Here is a 21,064-nt window from a genome sequence, read left to right on the forward strand (position 1 = left end):
CTAGTTTCATGTATATAATTCTCTCTTCAATTGTCCTGAGGACATCAACTAGAAATTTTATAAACACATTTTCCTGTATCTAATAGTAAATCTATTTCAGAAGAAATTTGCTTTTTTTGCTTGGTCAAGTATCCATAATTTGAATTAAATCTTTTTGGATGTGAAGTTTTTTTCCTGTTCATTTTTATAGTGGAAGGTCTCTTCCTTCCACCCCAGAATTGGTCGTAGTGTAAGATAGAATTTGAGATGTATAATTGTTATTTAAAGATCTTATTAGGCAAGTGAAACAAAAGGGAAAATGAACTTGGGACTTCATCAAGATAAAAAGCTTCTGCACAGCAAAGGAAATAGTCAACAAAACAAAGAGGCAACCCACAGAATGGGAGAAGATATTTGCATATGACACTACAGACAAAGGGCTGATATCCAAGATCTGTAAAAAACTTACCAAACTCAACACCCAAAAAACAAATAATCAAGTCAAAAAATGGGCAGAAGACATGAACAGACACTTCTCCAAAGAAAACATACAAATGGCTAACAGACACATGAAAAAATGTTCATCATTGTTAGCCATAAGGGAAATTCAAATCAAAACCACATTGAGATACCACCTTACACCAGTTAGAATGGCAAAAATTGACAAGGCAAGAAACAACAAATGTTGGAGAGGTTGTGGAGAAAGGGGACCCCTCTTACACTGTTGGTGGGAATGCAAGTTGGTACAGCCACTTTGGAAAACAGTGTGGAGGTTCCTCAAAAAATTAAAAATAGAGCTAGCCTATGACCCAGCAATTGCACTACTGGGTATTTATCTCAAAGACACAGATGTAGTGAAAACAAGGGCCATACGCACCCCAATGTTCATAGCAGCAATGTCCGCAATAGTCAAACTGTGGAAGGAGCCGAGATGCCCTTCAACAGATGAATGGATAAAGAAGATGTGGTCCATATAATACAATGGAATAATCCTCAGCCATCAGAAAGGATGAATACCCAACGTTTACATCGACATGGAAGGGACTGGAGGAGATTATGCTAAGTGAAGTAAGTCAAGCAGAGAAAGTCAATTATCATATGGTTTCACTTATTTGTGAAACATAAGGAATAGCATGGAGGACATTAGGAGAAGGAAGGGAAAAATGAAGGGGGGGGGACATCGGAGGGGGAGACGAACCATGAGAGACTATGGACTCCGAGAAACAAACTGAGAGTTTTAGAGGGGAGGTGTGTGGGGGGACGGGTTAGCCCGGTGATGGGTATTAAGGAGGGCACGTATTGCATGGAGCACTGGGGGTTATACACAAACAATGAATCATGGAACACTACATCAAAAACTAATGATGTACTGTATGGTGACTAACATAACATAATAAAAAAAAATAAAGATCTTATTTGTTCATTTATTAGAGAGAGGGAGAGAGAGAAAACAAATTAGTGGAGGAGGAGCAGAGGGAGAGGGACAGACTCCACACTGAGCATGGAGCCTGATGTAGGGCTCAATCCCACGACCCAGAGATCATGACCTGAGCTGAAATCAAGAGTTGGGTGCTTAACCAACTGAGCCTCCCAGGTGCCCTGAATTTGAGATGCATTATAAGAGATGGCTGTGGATCAAACTAAATCTTCAAATAAGTTGAAGGTAGCTGGTACTGCTAATGCCCCTGTAATAACTGAGCCAGGGTTCGTAGTATCACAGAAAAGAACAATAAATGATATTCACTAATATGTATTCAGCTTTTTTTTTTTAAGTGCCAGACAGTATGCTCAGTGCTTTTACATATATAACATCATTTAATTTTTCCCAACAACTCTTAGGTAGATTATTATTTCTCCTGTTTTAAACTCAGTGAAGTTCAGAGAGATTTATTTGCCTAAGGTCATAAAGTTTGTAAATGGTGGAGGCAGGATTAAACCCAGTTGTGTGTGTGCCTGACTCTAGTGGTTGAGAGTTTACAGTCAGGCTTTAATGACCCCCATTGTCAATATTTATTAAGAGCTTGAGCTCTTGTAAGTAGGTTTAGTCCCAAACTCAGACACTACCCCATCTCACCCATGGTGGATAGTGGGAGATATGTTTAGATTCCTCTTCATGAAAGAATCCTTCAGTGCTCCACTTAACGTACTTTTTTTTCTTTTTCTTTTCTTTTTTTTTAGAGAAGGGGGAGGGGCAGAAGGAGAGGGAGAGAGAGAATCCTAAGCAGGCTCCATGCCCAGCATGGTGCCCTGATGCAGGGCTCCATCTCACAACACTGAGATCATGACCTGAGCCAAAATCAAGAGTTGGATGCTTGACTACCTGAACCATCCAGGTGTCCCTCCACTTAATGTACTTTGAAAAACTACAGAATTTGTTGGGGCGCCTGGGTGGCTCAGTCGTTAAGCATCTGCCTTCGGCTCAGGTCATGATCGCAGGGTCCTGGGATCGAGCCCCGCATCGGGCTCCCTGCTTGGCGGGAAGCCCGCTTCTCCCTCACCACTCCCCCTGCTTGTGTTCCCTCTCATGCGGCGTCTCTCTCTGTCACATAAATAAATAAAATCTTAAAAAAAAAAAACAAAACTACAGAATTTGTTCACTTCTTAATTTCGGTTATTCACAAATAACCCCTCTGATGCACATAGATAACGCTTCTCATTGCCATACTGCTTTATTACCTGTTTCTTAAGCATAACACAGTATAGCTGATGTTGTACTTTTAAACAAATCTGTTGTGGTCTATATAGATATTCTTGGAGTTCTGGGCATGTGGTTGGCATCTTTTCTGGAGAGCAGAAAATTCCATTTTATATGAATGTATTTTCATTGTTTGCCATAATCCCTGTCACTTAATAATTATTAGTTGTATGTGTAAATTAAATTAGTTAAGGAGATTCTATAGTGTAAGTCCTTCAGGATGGGCATATTTAAAATGGTTGAATATACATATCACAATCAGCTAGGAACTTTTTTGACAACACAGATTCTTATTATGACTAGTCCTTTTTCCCTTTTCTATCCATGATATTTGGGATTCCTTTGCCTGTCCTTCAGAACCACTGTTGTAAGGTGTTGAGTATAGTTGGAGACTATAAAATGATTGAATAGTTCTTGATAAATAAATGCTACTTTTCTTTGATATTTAGGTGTTTGTGCTGTAATGATTGAAATGTCTAAATTCATAGTATATATGGTTTAGATCTTGTTTATAATGCCTTTGTTTATAAGACCTTTTAAGAGTTTCATGAAGTAATAAACACATTATTGTCTAGTTCATTATGGAGCTATTTACTGTACTAAGCCAGTCCCGCAATGACTTTTTGCAGATTGTGATATTACTTTTGTCTTTTAGAGTGGGAGAGACATAAAATAAATAATCCCTAGATTCAAGGACTTGACTTAATGAGAGCAAATTTAAAATAGGTGAATTTTCACTTCTTTGAAATCTGGTATAGTATTTTGATTTATTAAGATGATTGGTTTAGGGGCGCCTGGGTGGCTCAGTTGTTAAGCATCTGCCTTCGGCTCAGGTCATGATCCCAGGGTCCTGGGATCGAGCCCCACGTCGGGCTCCCTGCTCCGCGGGAAGCCTGCTTTTCGCTCTCCCACTCCCCCTGCTTGTGTTCCCTCTCTCGCTGTGTCTCTCTCTGTCAAATAAATAAAATAAAATCTTTAAAAAAAAAAAAAAAAAAGATGATTGGTTTAGGTTACATGAAAATAAATTTTTACAAAATAAAAATTTTTGTAGTAATCAGAAAGAAATATTTCCTTTTTGATCAGCAACAGGGTACATTGTACTGTACTGGAAATTAATGGCATAAAAACATCTCAGGTACCTATTTTGTTTTTATTAAGAATTTGAGATTTTGTGGCAAGTAAGAGTAAGAAGCAAGAGAAAATCAAACTAAAATAGGTACTTGAGATGTTTTTATGTAAGCTCTTATGTAGGTGGTAGCTAAAAATCTGGTATTCCTAGAATGTGAAACACATATATCACATCTTACTCTTTGGCACATTAGTAGAATAAGTTGGCATAAATAACAGTTTTTTTTTTCCTGATGGGAAAAATTTATACCTTTTTGCACTTAGTCCATTAGATTTTTATTTTTAGTTACTTGAATGTGAATTAAAAAAAACCCCAAACATTTATCTGTACATGAGCTTGATGCGTGGCTCTCAAAAAATTGTTTTTGACCATAAGCCCTGTAGGCTAATATTTTACTAGAGCAGATTTAATCAGCTGGGGAAATTGTTGAAACTGCTTCCAGAGGTTATAGAAATTATGTTTTGAAGGATTCAAATTTTGTATGTCTATTTTTTTTTTTTAAATTTGAGAGTGACAGAGAGCATGCATGCACATTAGCAGGGGGGAGGAACAGAGGGAGAGGGAGAAGCAGACTCCATGCTGAGCAGGGAGCCCCACGTGGGGCTCGATCCCAGGACCCTGAGATCATGACCTGAACTGAAGGCAGATGCTTAACTGACTGAGCCACCCAGGTGCCCCTGTATACCTAGCTTATAACTACCTTAGCACTTAAAAGATTTAAATTTTCTATGCCCTTAAAATTTTTTTTGTTTATTTGACCTTTCTGAGATTGGGATAGTGTTTGTTTCCTGCTGTATTTGTTTTCTGGTCAAATTGATCCTTAACATTTCTATTAGTAGTCCTTCTAATTACGCTGCAGTATTATTTGGTACATAACATTTCAGCCACATTTTCTTGTCCCTGTTGATCATATTTTGCATTTATATGAATGACCTTTATAGAATAAAGTACAGTGCCTTTTATCTTGTAAAAAGATGGAAAGTTTTTTTCAGGTTGTCCCCTGAAAAAATCTGAGGTCAATGTGGCCATCACTTTGCATGCCATTTTTCCTTTACTGAAGGACAGCCTCACTTTGGCCATTCATTTTGTTTTAATCTGCTCTTGTCATTGTGGAAGTTTATAAGAACTGTCTTAGGTTGTGGCATGTACTTTATTTTTCCATCATATATTTGGGTGCTGTATAATGTGCTAGATGCTAAAGAAAATATAGGCTTTGTTTTTATGTTTTTTTTTTTAACTTTCTGTACTATTTATTTTTTTCTTCTATTTTGTCAAATATTGAGCATATAAAATACAAATTTCAAGCATACAAAATCAAAGTGAATGATATAGATATTCCTATGGCCTTTTACCAATTTTAGCAGTTATCAAGTGATGACCAGTCTAGTTTCCTTTGTGCCCACCCAGATTTTATGAAGCAAATCTCAGACATCATATTATTTAATTTGTAAATATTTCACTATATACTGCCAAAAGACAAGGACTCTCTCATAACAATACCAACATTTTCATGCTCTCAAAAATATCAACAATAATTTCTTAATACAGTTGACTTGTCATTGTTCTTGTTTTCCTTGCATGAATGGGAAATTTGGTGAGGAGGTCTTAACATTTTGGTTTAGTATCTTCTTTTAAAAGTTGCCTCATTATATCATAAACCTGTGGAAGTTCTATGTAATGTCAAGTGTATGCTGGTTATTTACCCAGGGAAAGAAACCGTCACTGCTATTATCATCCTTTAGAGTCAAAGTTCTGATCAGGCTGTGGGGTACTAGGTGGCTCCTTGAGTTTTAGGAACTTTGAATTTACTCAGTCTTGGATAGTCATTCATTCATTTATTCAGCAAATATTTATCTGTCTGCTATATGCCAGGCATTCTTCTAAGTGTTTGGGTTATATCAGTGAATAAAACAATTATCCTTACTTTTGAAGAAGCTGCATTCTACTGGGAGAAGCAGACAATAAACAGTAAATATGACACAAAAGTAAATTAGATTGTATGTTAGAAAATAAGTGTTCCGGGAAAGAAAGTAAGTAGATCAGGATAAATGGGGATTGGAAGTTGGTGGTGGGAAAAGTAGTATTAGATAAGGCAATCAGCGTAGCTCTCTGAGGAGGATGAGATTTGAACAAAGATATGAACAGGGAAGTAAACATGTTAGTAGACATCTGGGAGAAGAGTGTTCTGTTTTGCAATAGCCAGAGCAAGTGTGCCAGGGTTTTTTGAGACAAAGCAGGTAGCAAGGAGATTGTTTTAGATGGAATTGAGTCTACAAGGGGGAGAATTGTAGGAGATAAGTCACAAAGGTAAGGTAAGATGGGGTGGAGGAAGTAGTGAGGAGGGGCGTTTGTAGTACAGGTGTATAATGGCTTTGAAGGTCACTTGGCTTTTATTATGAGTAAGATGGAGCCATTGGAGAGTTTTGATCAGAGGACTGGCAAGAACTAAATTAAAAGGATCATTCTGGCTGCTTTTGAAAATGGACCAAAGAGGAGCAAGTAAAGAAGCAGAGAGTAGTTTCAGAGACTTTTAGAATAATCTAGGTAAGGGATGATGATGGGATTGGGACTTGGTAGTGGCAATGGAGGTGGTGAGAAATGGATGATTTCTGGATGCAATTTGAAGGTAGAGCCAAAGTAATTTCCTGACAGTGTGGATGTAAGGTGAGAGAGTGGAGAGAGTTTGTTAGTTTGAGGAAGGAGAATAAGAGAACAAGAGGAGTAACGTGACTGATATAGTTGGCCAGAGTTAGAAGGATTGAGTTGTCATCAGATGAGAAAACCTGCGGGAGGGTAGTGTGGAGTAAGTGGTAGGTTGGTAGGGGAAAGGTTGGAAGTATGATTTTTGAATATGTTGAGTTTGAAATGTCTCTTAGACATCCAGTTGGAAAAGACTATAACTATGCTTGTCGAATAATAAGTGTTCAACATCAGCAACAACAGTGAATGCTTGTTAAAAAATTAACTGGATTCTGTATGAGTGGTATTAGAGCATGGGGCTCTAATATTCCTATCTCTGCCCTCAGTATGCAGCAAGTCTATTGTGGCTTACGACCCAGGATTCAAAGGCGTGACAAATACCAAGATGGACATCAACATGCAAATTCAGCAACACGAGAAACTCTCAAATATTGGATTTCTGATGGCTTGTATTTTATCACACTTTTTCTATTTAAAACATCAGAAGGCATTTAAAAACATCCTTTAGTAAGTGGGATATTCAGTAGAAATGGTTATGGGGTCATTGAATAGTTTGTTCTTCTAATTATATAAAGTACCTTTGGGTTTTGTTGCCTTGTGAGAGTAAAGTAGAAAAATCTAGTACTAGAACAGTTTTTACTCTGAATTATTTTCCCAATGAACAGTGACTCAGTTTATAGTTTATAGCTTCAACTTAGCAAGACCCTCCTCATTCCCTTTGCTTTTGTAGACACACAACATATAATTTCATAGAAACTACTTAGGAAATTTTAGGTATGTCATAATATTTTCTAAAAATATCTTCAGATTATTCTATGCCTTTGTGTTTGTTTTTATTTTTATTTATTTATTTATTTATTATTTTTTAAAGATTTTATTTATTTATTCATGAGAGACAGAGAGAGAGACAGAGGCAGAGGGAGAAGCAGGCTCCCCGCGGAGCAGGGAGCCCGATGCGGGACTCGATCCCAGGACCCTGGGATCATGACCTGAGCCGAAGGCAGACGCTTAACCGACTGAGCCACCCAGGCGTCCCTTGTGTTTGTTTTTAATTTGTGCAACACAGTTTGGAAGTCCTGTTTTTAGGATTTCAAAACTTTTTTTCATATTGCTTAACTTTCCTCATAAGCATCCTGCTGAATCATTTTACTCCAAAGATTAGAGAGTAGTCTGAAGTATAGTATCTCTTCTTTGTTATAAATTCTACCAAATCAGGGGCACCTGGGTGGCTCAGTCAGTTAAGTGTCTGACTTCGGCTCAGTTCATAATTTCAGGGTCCTGGGCTTGAGTCCCCCTGCACAGGGCTACCCTCAGCAGGGAGTCTGCTTGTCCCTTTCTCTCTGCCTCTCCCCTGGTTTTATGCGCGTGCGCTCACTCATTCTCTCTCAAATAAATTTAAAAAAATTCTACCAAATCAAGGAAAAATGCCTTTTCTTGAAACCTAGTTAATTTGAGGGATTTTCAAGAACTCTAATTCTTTTATGTGGCTCACTAATTCTGTAGAACTAGGCAGAGATAAATGCATAACACATACAAACATGTACACTATATGCCAAGAAGCTTTTGGGTTTTATGTATTTAAATTTCTTCTGATGGGTTAAAAAGTGTTAAGTCAGGCATATCTCACAAACATTAAGTGTTATACTAAACACAGAGGGCTCTGTGCTTCAAAGACAGAAGTCAGATCTTTGCCTGTAGGCTTAATAGGAAAAGAAAAACAATAAAAAAAAATCATTTAACTTCTTTTCTTTAGTTGTGTTGATGCAGTGACTGAGGTGCCCCTCACTGCTGATCTTGTGCAGGTCAAATAGTTGAAGAAGGTAATTGTGAAATCTCTTAGTCTTCTTAGGAACCATGTCTGGTTGCCAAGTTTATGAAGTTTTGGATGCTACCTTGAGTCTCTCTATGCTAGACCCAACAAATTGGTAATTACCAATTTGTTACCAATCTCTGTCAACTAAGTGCCAATTATGTGGAGATACAGAGTAAACATGAATTCACTATTTTGCCCTCTTAATTCTGCTTGGTGTTGTATTGTGCTATACTTTCCTAGAGTGTGTTATGTGAGCACAGAAGAAACAATTGATTGGAATCAAAATGTTTGTAATAGTGTAATAATTACCAGTCCTTGGAAGGGTAATATGCTAGTAAATAGATTTCTCAACTGAGGATTTCTAGATTCTTTTTCTGGCTCTGTAACTTGTTAGAGAAATTGTTTTAATTTCTGTGCCATAGCTTTGAAGATAAATGATAATGTAGAAGCTTTAGAGCTTAGAGACCTTGGAGATCAACTAGTCCAATCCCTTATTTTTCAGATAAACCCATGTGTTCATAGAACTGAGGCACCATTCTCATGGACACATTGGCCAGAAAGAAATGTGGTGTGTGCTTTATGCAGCATCATACAACATGCCAAGTGTTAGATCACAAAGTTTGGTTTTATTATACCAAGGGGAGCTATAACTATGAAGTGGATACTTTAGTGATGGTCTCTTGTCATGTGATAGATATTTTTCCCCCTTGACCATATGCCTGTACCTGCTGTGCACAAAGCTGATTATTAGTCTTAAGCCAAGTTTATGGAACTCTGAATTGTATAGCTGTCAGACCTTAGTTTTCCAGGTAGTAAGTGACTATAATATAATGTATATAATTTTGTCAAACTTACTATTGAATAGATTGCATAAATAATTATGGCAGAAAAACCAAGAGAAAATCTAGAGTTAAAGTCAATCCTGATTAAAAAATTTGAGAATATTTTCCAAAATATTTTTCATTTATATTATTGCCTAGGAGATATTGCTGAGTAGGGTTTTCTAAACTACAATATAATGCATGGGTCAAAGTTTTATAAATTGAGTATATCTAGAATTGAATATTAGTATTAGAAGGTTAGCCTATTGAAGTACATTTTAATTCAGTGGAATACAAAAATTATAGAAATCACTGGATTTTTTAGGTAATAGTTGAAGAACCGTATCAATATCTCCTTGAGAGAGATTTGTTAGTTGCAGTGTTAGCTATTTCTGATTTTTATTTAATATAAAGATAGCATAATAATACTGAAGACATTTAAAGTTTATTTATTTATTTTTAAGTAATCTCTACACCCAGCGTGGGGCTTGAACTCACAACCCCAAGACTGAATCCTATGCTCTTCTGCCTAAGCCAGCCAGGTGCCTCTGCTGAAGACATTTAAAAATAAGTCACTGAATTAGTCAGCCATTGCTGTGGTAACGCTATATAACAATGCCAAAATGTTTGATGGCTTACAACAACAAACATTTAGGTTTTTAACTCATGGTTCTGTGGGTCTGTGAGGGAGACTCTACTTCCTTCTGTGGATTGGATTCAGGTCTTTGTCATGAGTTGCATTTTGGGTCTCTTGGCTTCCTGAGCCAACATCTTCTTATGATAGATGGCAGAAGCTCAAGAGACCAAGCCAAATAACTCAAGACATTTTAAGTCTTTGCCCAAGTTTTGTTTATTAGTATTCCATTGACCAAAGCAAATTACATGGCTAAGCCCTGAATTATTTGGGTAGGGAAATACTTTGCTCCACTTACTCTAGAGAGAGGTATTACAAAATCACATAATAAGGGGCCTAATTGTACAATTCTATAATAGGGAGGGAGTAGAAAATTGGTAACAATAATCTGATCTACAACAGTCACCTATAAATCTCACCTCCTAATACAGGTTTTTGTTTATTTGTAGTAAGTGTTACTCAACATAAAAGTACTATTCAGTAATTGTGAGGCAAGCAATATTTACATATTTGTTCCTTTTCTGTCATTACAGCTAGTCAGTTTTTTGAGTATTTTTATTTATTTATTTAAAAAGTATTTTATTTATTTATTTGACAGAGAGAGAGAGAGATAGTGAGAGCAGGAACACAAGCAGGGGGAGTGGGAGAGGGAGAAACAGGCTTCCCGCTGAGCAGGGAGCCCCATGTGGGGCTCGATCCCAGGACCCTGGGATCATGACCTGAGCCGAAGGCAGATGCTTAATGACTGAGCCACCCAGGTGCCCCAAGTATTTTTATTTTTAATCGAGGTATAGTTGACATATAATAGTTATAGGTGTACAACATAGTGATTCAACAATTATATACATTATGAGATGCTCACCACAAGAAGTGTAGTTACCATGTGTCACCATATAGACTTATTACAATATTATTGACTGTATTCCCTATGCTGTGCTTTTCATCCCCATGACTTACTTATTTTTTTTAATTTATTTTTTAAGATTTATTTATTTGCGAGAGAATGCCTGCACATGCAGGGGAGAGAGGCAGAGAGGGAGGGTAAGGGGGAGGGAGAGGGAGGGAGAATCTTGAGCACAGAGGCTGTCGTAGGGCTCGATCCCACAACCCTGAGGTCATGACCTGAGCTGAAACCAAGGGTCGGATGCTTAATTGACTGAGCTGCCCAGGTGCCCCATGACTTATTTATAACTGGAAATTTGTACCTCTTAAGCTTCCTTCACCTGTTTCACCTGTCTCCTCTACCTGCCTCCCCTCTGGCAACTGCTAGTTCTCTATGAGTCTGTTTCTCTTTTCTTATTCATTTGTTCTTTAGAATTCACATATAAGTGAAATCACATGGTATTTGTCTTTCTTCTGTCTGACTTACTTCATTTAGCATGATATCCTCTGAGGCCTCCCATGTTGTCACAAACGGCAAGGTCTCACTCTTTTTTCTGACTGAATAATATTCTATTGTGTATATATATACCACATCTTCTTTATCCATTCATCTACTGATGGATACTTAGGTTGCTTCCATATCTTGGCTGTTGTAAATAATGCTGCAGTAAATATAGGGTTGCATATATCTTTTTGAATTAGTATTTTCATTTCCATGGGTAAATACCCAGAAGTGGAATTACTAGATCTTATGGTACATCTAGTTTTAGTTTTTTGAGGAATCTCCATACTGTTTTCCACAGTGGCTGCACCAATTTCCATTTCTACCAATAGTGCATGAGCATTTTCTTTTCTCTACATCCTTGCCAACACTTGTTATTTGTCTTTTTGATATTATCCCTTTTGACTGGTGTGAGGTGGTATCTCATTGTGGTTTTGATTTACATTTCCCTGATGGTTAGTGATGTTGATCATCTTTTCATGTGTCTGTTGGCCATCTGTATGTCTTATTTGGAAAAATGTCCTTTCAGGTACTCACCCATTTTTTATTGGATTTGTTTTTGTTTGTTTCAGTGTTAAGTTATATGAGTTCTTTATATATTTTGGATATTAACCCCATATTGGGTATATCATTTGCAGATACCCTGTTTCATTCAGTAGGTTGCCTTTTCTTTTTTCCTTCCTTTCCTTCCTTTCTTTTTTTTTGCCTTTTCATTTTGTTGATGGTTTCCTTTGTGCAAAAACTTTTTAGTTTGATTTAATCCCAGTTTATTTTTGTTCTTGTTCCCCTTGCCTGAGGAGACATATCCAGAAAAATACTGCTAAGGTTCATGTACAAGAGACTACTGTCTATGTTTTCTTTTAGGAGTTTTATGGTTTCAGGTCTCACATTTAGGTCTTTAATCCATTTTGAGTTTATTTTTCTGTATGGTATAAGAAAGTGGTCCACTTTCATTCTTTTGTATGTGGCTGTTCAGTTTTCCCAACACCACTTATTGAAGAGACTGTGTTTTTACCATGGTATATTCTTGCCTCCTTTGTTGTAGATTAATTGACAATATAAGCATGTATTTTTTTTTCCTGGGCTCTCAATTCTATTCTGTTTTTTGTGTGTGTGTTTCTGTCTTATTACCATACTTTTTTTTTTTAAGATTTTATTTATTTTAAGAGAGCAAGAGCATGAGCTGGGTGAGGAGCAGAGGGAGAAGCAGACTCCTCGTGAGCAGAGAGCCCGACGTGGGGCTCAATCCCGGACTCTGGGATCATGACCTGAGCTGAAGGCAGATGCTTAACTGACTGAGCCTACTTTTTTTTCTTTCATCATATCCAGTATACTGATTATCTGGGAAATTGTCAACTTTTTAGATACTGTCTTCTTCCTTCACCCAGATTTTTGTTCTCCTACTACTGTATGAAACCTATTAAAATATATCTTATGGGGTGCCTGGCTGGCTCAGTTGGAAGAACATGCGACTCTTGATCTTAGGGTTGTGAGTTTGAGTCCCACATTGGGTGTAGAGATTACTTAAAATCTTTTTTTTTTTTTAAAGTATGTGTGTGTGTGTGTGTGTTTGTGTATATCTTTTATGTGTTTTTGCTATCTTATAATTATAGTAGGACTTATGAGGTTTCATGTGACAGAAACTCAGTTTAAACTAGCTTATGCAAAAAAGAATTTATTGGAAGGGATATTTCATAGAATTAAAGGAACAGTGGATTTACCAAGAGTGAGGATGGGAACAGATGGAGCCACACCTTAGGATTCTCTCAAATGAAATGATAGAGACTCAACTAAGACTCTCTTTCCTGTCTGTACTTAGGATTTACTTTTCTCTTTCACTGCATATTGGCCTTCTTCATATGGGGAAAAACATGGCCACCAACAATTCCTAGTTCACATCTTAAAAGTTTGAAGTCTTTGGTCATCAGTCCAAAAATCTTAGGAATTGGGTTAATTGGTCTAATTAGTTTGTATTCATTGTCTATCTTTGGATCTGTTTGGCCATGGTGTTGTGGTTTCTATAAAAACCATGAGGTTTGAACAGAGGGAAGGCTTATTCTCAGGAAAAAAAGGTTTCGAGATTATTGCTAGACAAATAAAAATAGGTATCGACTAAAGTAATGTGAGTTACTAAGGCCCTTTTGTGCCCTTTTCAGGAGCAGGGACATAATTGCATACATATATTCATATTGGTATGGCTCTTGCCTGAGAATTGGAATAGTGGATGGACTGTTTAGTAAGTAGAGGCTATGGTAATTTTTTTTTTTTCCCCAAGACTGGCTTGGTTTTTCAAAGCATAGAAGTATAGTTGGTAAGTGTTCCAAATTATTCATGTCCATTTTCTTATTGTAAATTAAGAATATTTCCTGTTTCCACTATTGTAATGGGTCTACTATAGTGAATTCTCGTGCCTAATAGTCCTTACAGCCTGTCTTGTCCAATTTTGAGTCACACTCATATTTTCAGTGTTCTATTTTAGTTCAAGAGCCACTTGAAAATGAATAGGTGCAAACACATAATCTAAAAGCAAGAAGCTGGCTAACCACATTTGGCACAAAAAGAAATTGGACCATGTGCACCATGATTTTATACTTTTGAATGTGTTCAGTTATTTTGGGAAGAAGATAGCTTCCAGTTAGACTTTGCTAAATGTTGTTTGCTAAATGCTGTTTCTAGTATATGTGAAAATTATAGTTTTAGGCATCCAAGTGAGGTGTTAATTTAAGATATATTGCTCATTTGACAAAAATGATGTGGCATTAAAGTAAGAATTAAAAGCCATTTCACTTGGCAGAATTGCTATAGGTGTGGGGGGTATGTGTGTTTAAGTGGTTCAATTCAATCAAAAATATTTATAGAGCTCCTTTGGGTTCACAGAAGGGGGAAGGGGAGGAATAGAAAAGACATACATCACATTTTCTGTAGGACTGATAAGTTTTCTCCCCCTTATTCTCTTATATGTTTAAAATGCCTAAAGAATGAAAATGTATATGTCTACACTGTAGTTCCCAGTTTTTTTGTGTGTGTGTGTGTTTGTGTGTGCCTGAAGAGACATAAAATTTTTTTGTCAGAGTTTTACATTCTAATTTTTGGATTATAATAAGGGTAGCCTTTTAACTAACTGCTTTTTTTAAAAACAGATTTTATTTATTTGAGAGAGAGAGAGAAAGAGCATGAGAGAGAGAGAGAGAGATCACGAGCAGGGGGTGGGGTAGAGGGAGAAGCAGACGCCCCACTGAGCAGGGAGCCCGATGTGGGACTCAATCCCAGGACTCTGGGATCATGACCTGAGCTGAAGACAGACGCTAAACTGACTGAGCCACCCAGGTGCCCTAACTGTAAGTGCTTTTAAAAGTAGTTTTACTTTCGTTCATTGCTCTTCACATGCTGAATTGAAATGGATGTGTTAGTCTTGAGGTCACAGAACTGTGAGCTCCGTGTTATTTAAAAGACCCCTGCAGGGGTGCCTGGGTGGCTTAGTGATCAGTTATGCATCTGCTTTTGGCTAGGTCATGAGCCCGGGGTCTTGGGATGGAGCCTGAGTTGGGCTCCCTGCCCAGTGGGGAATCTGCTCCTCCCTCCCCGTCCGCCCCTCCTCCTGCTCGTGCTCATGTGCGCGCACGCTCTCTCTCTCTCAAATAAATGAAATCTTTAAAAAAATAAAGACCCTATACATTTTCCAACTGCTGTTTCTTTTGATCAGAAATAATAGCAGATTGCCATACATAAAGAGCAAGTAACATTTTGCTTAGCATATTGCTGCATAGTAGTAGACTTAGTAAATTATATTTTGAATTGACTTGTTGAAATGGAATTCTTCAACATATCACATGGAATGAGAATCTTAAGATTCAGTGACTTTAGAATTCCTTCAGTCCAATTTCCTATCTGATGCAAGAGTCCGTTCTGCTACATCCAAGATAATTGACTTGTTTATTAAACAGATATATATCTGTTTAATCTGTGGGCACTATGCTGGTCATATGTTGGTGAGTAAAAAAAAAAAAAATAGACATGCTCCCCTGTCCTTGTGCACATAGTTAACCTTGTAGTTGAGTGCTCAGTCAGTTGGTCATTCAGCCTCAGCAACCTGGGAAGAATTGACATGTTAAAAATATCAAGTTTTCTAATCCATGAACATTGAATATCTCCATTTATTTAGATCTTTTTAAATTTTTTCATCAGTGTTTTGTAGGTTTCTTACTTATTGATCTATTTCTTTATTTTAGAGAGAGTAGACAGAGAAAGAGAGATTGTGTGCGTGTGTGTGGGGAAGGGGCAGAGGGAATCTCAAGCAGACTCTGCAGTAAGTGGGGAGCCCGCCTTGGGCCTCCATCTCATGACCCTGAGATGACATGAGCTGAAATCATGAGTCAGATGCTTAACCAACTGAGCCACCCAGGCTCCCCGAGGAGGGTTTTTTTTTTTGTAGATTCTTTGGGACTTTTCTACATAGATGATGATGTAATCTGTAAATAAAGACTGTTTTATTCTTCCTTTTAAACTTGTATACTTTTCTTTCTTATTTTTTAAATTAAATTAGCCAACATACAGTACATCATTAGTTTCAGATGTAGAGTTCGGTAATTCATGAGTTGCATATAATACCCAGTGCTCATCACCTCACATGCCCTCCTTAAAGCCCATCCATCACCCATTTACCCCATCCCATCACCCAATTACCCCATCCCCTCACTCACCTCCCCTCCAGCAACCTTCAGTTTCTTTCCTGTAGTTAAGAGTCTCTTATGGTTTGTCTCCCTCTCTGATTTCTTTCCATTCTGTTTTCCCTCCCTTCCCCTATGATCCTCTGTGCTGTTTCATATATTCCACATATGAGTGAAACCATATGATAATTGTCTTTCTCTGATTGACTTATTTCGCTCAGCATAATACCTTCCAGTTCCATTCATGTCGATGTAAATGGTAAGCATTTATCCTTTCTGATGGCTGATTAGTGTTCCAGTGTGTGTATATATGTGTATGTGTGTATATATATATATATATATATACACACATATATATATATATATATATATCACATCTTCTTTATCCATTCATCTGTTGATGGACATCTAGGCTCTTTCCACAGTTTGGCTATCGTGGGCATTACTGCTATAGACATTGGGGTGCAGGTACCCCTTCGGATCAGTACATTTGTATCTTTGGGGTAAATACCCAGTAGTGCAATTGCTGGGTTGTAGAGTAGCTCTATTTTCAACTTTTTGAGGAACCTCCATACTGTTTTCCAGAGTGGCTGTACCAGCTTGCATTCCTACCAACAGTGTTAGAGGGTTCCCCTTTCTCTGCATCCTTGCTAACATTTGTTGTTTCCTGTCTTGTTAATTTTAGCCATTCTAACTGGTGTGAAGTGGTATTTCATTGTGGTTTTGATATGTACTTCCCTGATGCTAAGTGATGTTGAGCATTTTTTCATGTGTCTTTTGGCTATTTGTGTGTCTTCTTTGGAGAAATGTCTTTTGATGTCTTATTTCTTGACTGGATTATTTGTTCTTTGGGTGTTGAGTTGGATAAGTTCTTCATAGATCTTGGATACTAGCCATTTATCTGATGTCATTGCAGATATCTTTTCCTATTCTGTAGGTTGCCTTTCAGTTTTGTTGACTGTTTCTTTTGCTGTTTATCCTGATGAAGTCCCAATGGTTCATTTTTTGCTTTTGTTTCCCTCACCTTTGGAGATGTGTCTAACAAGAAGTTGCTGTAGCTGAGGTCAAAGAGGTTGCTACCTGTGTTCTCCTCTAGGATTTTGATGGATACCTGTCTCACATTTAGATCTTTCATCCATTTTGAGTTTATCTTTGTGTATGGTGTAAGAAAATGGTCCAGTTTCATTCTTTTGCATGTGGCTGTCCAGTTTTCCCAACACCATTTGTTGAAGAGACTGTCCTTTTTCCATTGGACATTCTTTCCTGCTTTGTCAAGGATTAGTTGACAATAGAGTTGAGGGTCCATTTGTGGGCTCTCTATTCTGTTCCATTGATCTATGTGTCTGTTTTTGTGCCAGTACCAAAATACCTTGATGATTATAGCTTTATAATAGAGCTCGAAGTCCAGCATTGTGATGCCATCAGCTCTGGTTTTCTTTTTCAACATTCTCTGACTATTCGGGGCCTTTTCTGGTTCCATACAAATTTTAGGATTGTTTATTCCAGCTCTGTGAAAAATGTTGATGTTATTTTGATAGGGATTGCATTAATGTGTAGATTGCTGTAGGTAGCATAGACATTTTAACAATATTTATTCTACCAATCCATGAGCATGGAATGTTTTTCCATTTCTTTGTGTTTTCCTCAATTTCTTCCATTAAATGTTCCTTTGTTTTTGGAGTACAGATCCTTATCTCTTTGGTTAGGTTTATTCCTAGGTACCTTATGGTTTTTGGTGTGATTGTCAATGGGATCAATTCCTTAATTTCTCTTTCTTCTGTTTCACTGTTCGTGTATAGAAATGCAACTGATTTCTGTGCATTGATTTTATATCCTGCCACATTGCCGAATTCCTGTGTGAGTTCTAGTAATTTTGGGGTGGAATCTTTTGGGTTTTCCACATAAAGTATCATGTCATCTGTGAAGACTGAGAGTTTGACTTCTTTGCCAATTTGAATGCCTTTTATTTCTTTTTTGTTGTCTGACTGCTGAGGCTAGGACTTCTAGTATTATGTTGAACAACAGTGGTGAGAGTGGGCATCCCTGTCGTGTTCCTGATCTTAGGGGAAAAGCTCTCAGTTTTTCACCATTGAGGATGATATTCGCTGTGGGCTTTTTGTAGATGGCTTTTATGATATTGAGGTATGTTCCTTCTTTCCCTATACTGTGGAGAGTTTTTCTCAAGAAAGGATGCTGTATTTCGTCAAATGCTTCCTCTGCATCAATTGAGAGGATCATATGGTTCTGGTCCTTTCTTTTATTAATGTGATGTATCACGTTGATTGATTTGTGAATGTTGAACCACCCTTGCAGCCCAGGAATAAATCCCATTTGGTTGTGGTGAATAATCCTTTTAAGGTACTGTTGGATCCTATTGGCTAGTATCTTGTTGAGAATTTTTGCATCCATGTTCATCAGGGATATTGGTCTGTAATTCTCCTTTTTGATGGGGTCTTTGGTTTGGGGATTAAGGTAATGCTGGCCTCATAGAATGAGTTTGGAAGTTTTCCTTCCATTTCATTTTTTTTGAAGATTTTATTTACTTGAGAGAGAGAGAGAGAGAGAGAGAGAGAGAACATGCTCAAGAGAGAGCACAAGTGGGGTGAGGGGTGGAGGGAGAAATAGACTCCCTGCCGATCAGGGAGCCTGATGCGGGGCTCAATCTGGGGACTCCGGTATCATGACCTGAGCCAAGGGCAGATGCTTAACTGACTGAGCCACCCAGGCACCCCCATTTCAATTTTTTGAAATAGCTTCAGGAGACTAGGTATTAGTTCTTCTTCACATGTTTGGTAGAATTCCCCTGGGAAGCCGTCCGGCCCTGGGACTCTTTGTTGGGAGGTTTTTGATTACTGCTTCAATTTTTGTGCTGGTTATGGGTCTGTTCAGGTTTTCTGTTTCTTCCTGTTTCAGTTTTGGTAGTTTAAAAGTTTCTAGGAATACATCCATTTCTTCCAGATTGCCTAATTTGTTGGCATAAAGTTGCTCATAATATGTTCTTAAAACTATGTGTTTCCTTGGTGGTGTTCATGATCTCTCCTCTTTCATTCATGATTTTATTAATTTGGGTCCTTTTTTTGATTTTGATTTAATTTAATTATTTTAAAGATTTTATTTATTTATTTTGCAGAGGGAGAGACAGCAAGAGAGGGAACACAAGCAGGGGGAGTGGGAGAGGGAGAAGCAGGCTTCCTGCCATGGGGCTTGATCCCAGGACGCTGGGATCATGACCTGAGCTGAAGGCAGATGCCTAATGACTGAGCCACCCAGGTGTCCCTAATTTGGGTACTTTTTTCTTTTGGATAAGTCTGGCTAGTGGTTTATCAATCTTATTAATTCTTTCAAGGAACCAGCCTCTAGTTTCATTGATTTGTTCTGTTCTTTTGGTTTCTATTTCATTGATTTCTTCTCTCCTCTTTATTATTTCTCTTCTCCTGCTGGGTTTGGGCTTTATTTGCTGTACTTCTCCAGCTCCTTTAGGTGTAAAGTTAGCTTTGTATTTGAGACTTTTCTAGTTTCTTGATAAAGGCTTGTATTGCTATGTACTTCCCTCTTAGGACTGCCTTTGCTGCATCCCAGAGGTTTTGAACAGTTGTGTTTTCATTTTCATTTGTTTCCATGAATTTTTAAAAATTCTTCTTTAATTTCCTGGTTGACCCATTCATTCTTCAGTAGGATGCTCTTTAGCCTGAAGTATTTGAGTTCCTTCCAAATGTCCTCTTATGATTGAGTTCCAGTTTCAAAGCATTGTGGTCTGAAAATATGCAGGGAATCATTCCAGTCTTTTGGTACTGGTTGAGACCTGGTTTGTGACCCAGTATGTGATCTGTTCTGGAGAATGTTCCATGTGCACTTGAGAAGAATGTGTATTCTGTTGCTTTGGGATGGAATGCTCTGTATATATCTGTGAAGTCCATCTGGTCCTGTGTGTCATTCAAAGCCCTTGTGTCCTTGTTGATCTTCTGCTTAGATGATCTGTCCATTTCTTTGAGTGGGGTGTTAAAGTCCCCTACTATTATTGTATTATCAGTGTGTTTCTTTAATTTTGTTATTAACTGGTTTATATATAATTGACTGCTCCCAAGTTAGGAGCATAAATATTTACAATTGTTAGATCTTCTTGTTGGATAGACCCTTTAAGTATGATATAGCATCCCTCTTCATCCCTTACTATAGTCTTTGGTTTAAAATCTAATTTGTCTGATACAGGGATTGCTACCTAGCTTTCTTTTGATGTCCATTAGCATGATAGGTTGTTCTCTACCCCCTTGCTTTCAATCTGGATGTGTCTTTGGGTCTAAAATGAGTCTCTTGTAGACAGCATATGGATGGGTCTTGCTTTTTTATCCAATCTGATACTCTGTGTCTTTTGATTGGGGCATTTCGCCCATTTACATTCAGAGTAAGTATTGAAAGATATGAATTTAGTGCCATTGTATTACCTGTAAAGTCCCTGTTTCTGTAGATTGTGTTTCTTTCTGGTCTGTGTTACTTTTGGGCTTTCTCTTTGCTTACAGGATCCCCTTTAGTATTTCTTGCAGGGCTGGTTTAGTGATCACAAATTCTTTTAGTTTCTGTTTTTCCTGGAAGCTCTTTATCTCTCCTTCCATTCTGAATGACAGCCTTGCTGGGTAAAATATTCTTGGCTGCATGTTTTTCTCATTTAGTACCTTGAATATATCATGCCAGGCCTTCGTGGCCTGCCAGGTCTCTGTGGATAGGTCTGCTGCCAGTCTAATATTCCTACCCTTGTAGGTTAAGGACCCCTTGTCTCGAGCTGCTTTCAGGATTTTCTCTTTATCTCTGAAATTTGCAAGCTTCACTAGTATATGTTGGGGTGTTGATCTATTTTTATTGATATTGAAGGGGGTTCTCTGTACCTCCTGGACTTGAATGCCTGATTCCTTCCCCAGATTAGGGAAGTTCTCAGTTATGATTTGCGCAAATATAACTTCTGTCCTCTCTCTGTCTTCTTCCTCTGGGACCCCAGTCATTGTAATATTGTTTTGCTTTATGGTATTGCTGATTTTCTCAAAGCCTCCCCTCGTGGTCAATTCGTTGTTTATTTTTTCCTCAGCTTCCTTCCTTTCCATCATTTCATCTTCTATGTCACTGACTCTCTCTTCTGCCTCATTTACCCTAGCTGTTAGAGCATCCATTTTAGACTGCATCTCAGTTAAATCCTTTTTAATTTTGGCCTGATTAGATTTTATTTCTGCACTAAGAGATTCTCTAGTGTCTT

The 21,064-nt window shown here is 37.8% G+C and overlaps 1 protein-coding gene across 2 annotated transcripts in view; it reads left to right on the forward strand.

Annotated features, from left to right (window-relative positions):
• The window catches only part of RABGAP1L (RAB GTPase activating protein 1 like), a 782,624-nt gene that overhangs the window by 44,007 nt on the left and 717,553 nt on the right, over window positions 1-21,064 (forward strand). The gene's annotated exons all lie outside the window — the stretch shown is intronic.

Source organism: Phoca vitulina, unplaced genomic scaffold (genome assembly GCF_004348235.1).
Source record: "Phoca vitulina isolate PV1807 unplaced genomic scaffold, GSC_HSeal_1.0 scaffold73, whole genome shotgun sequence".
Classification (NCBI taxonomy): domain Eukaryota; kingdom Metazoa; phylum Chordata; class Mammalia; order Carnivora; family Phocidae; genus Phoca; species Phoca vitulina.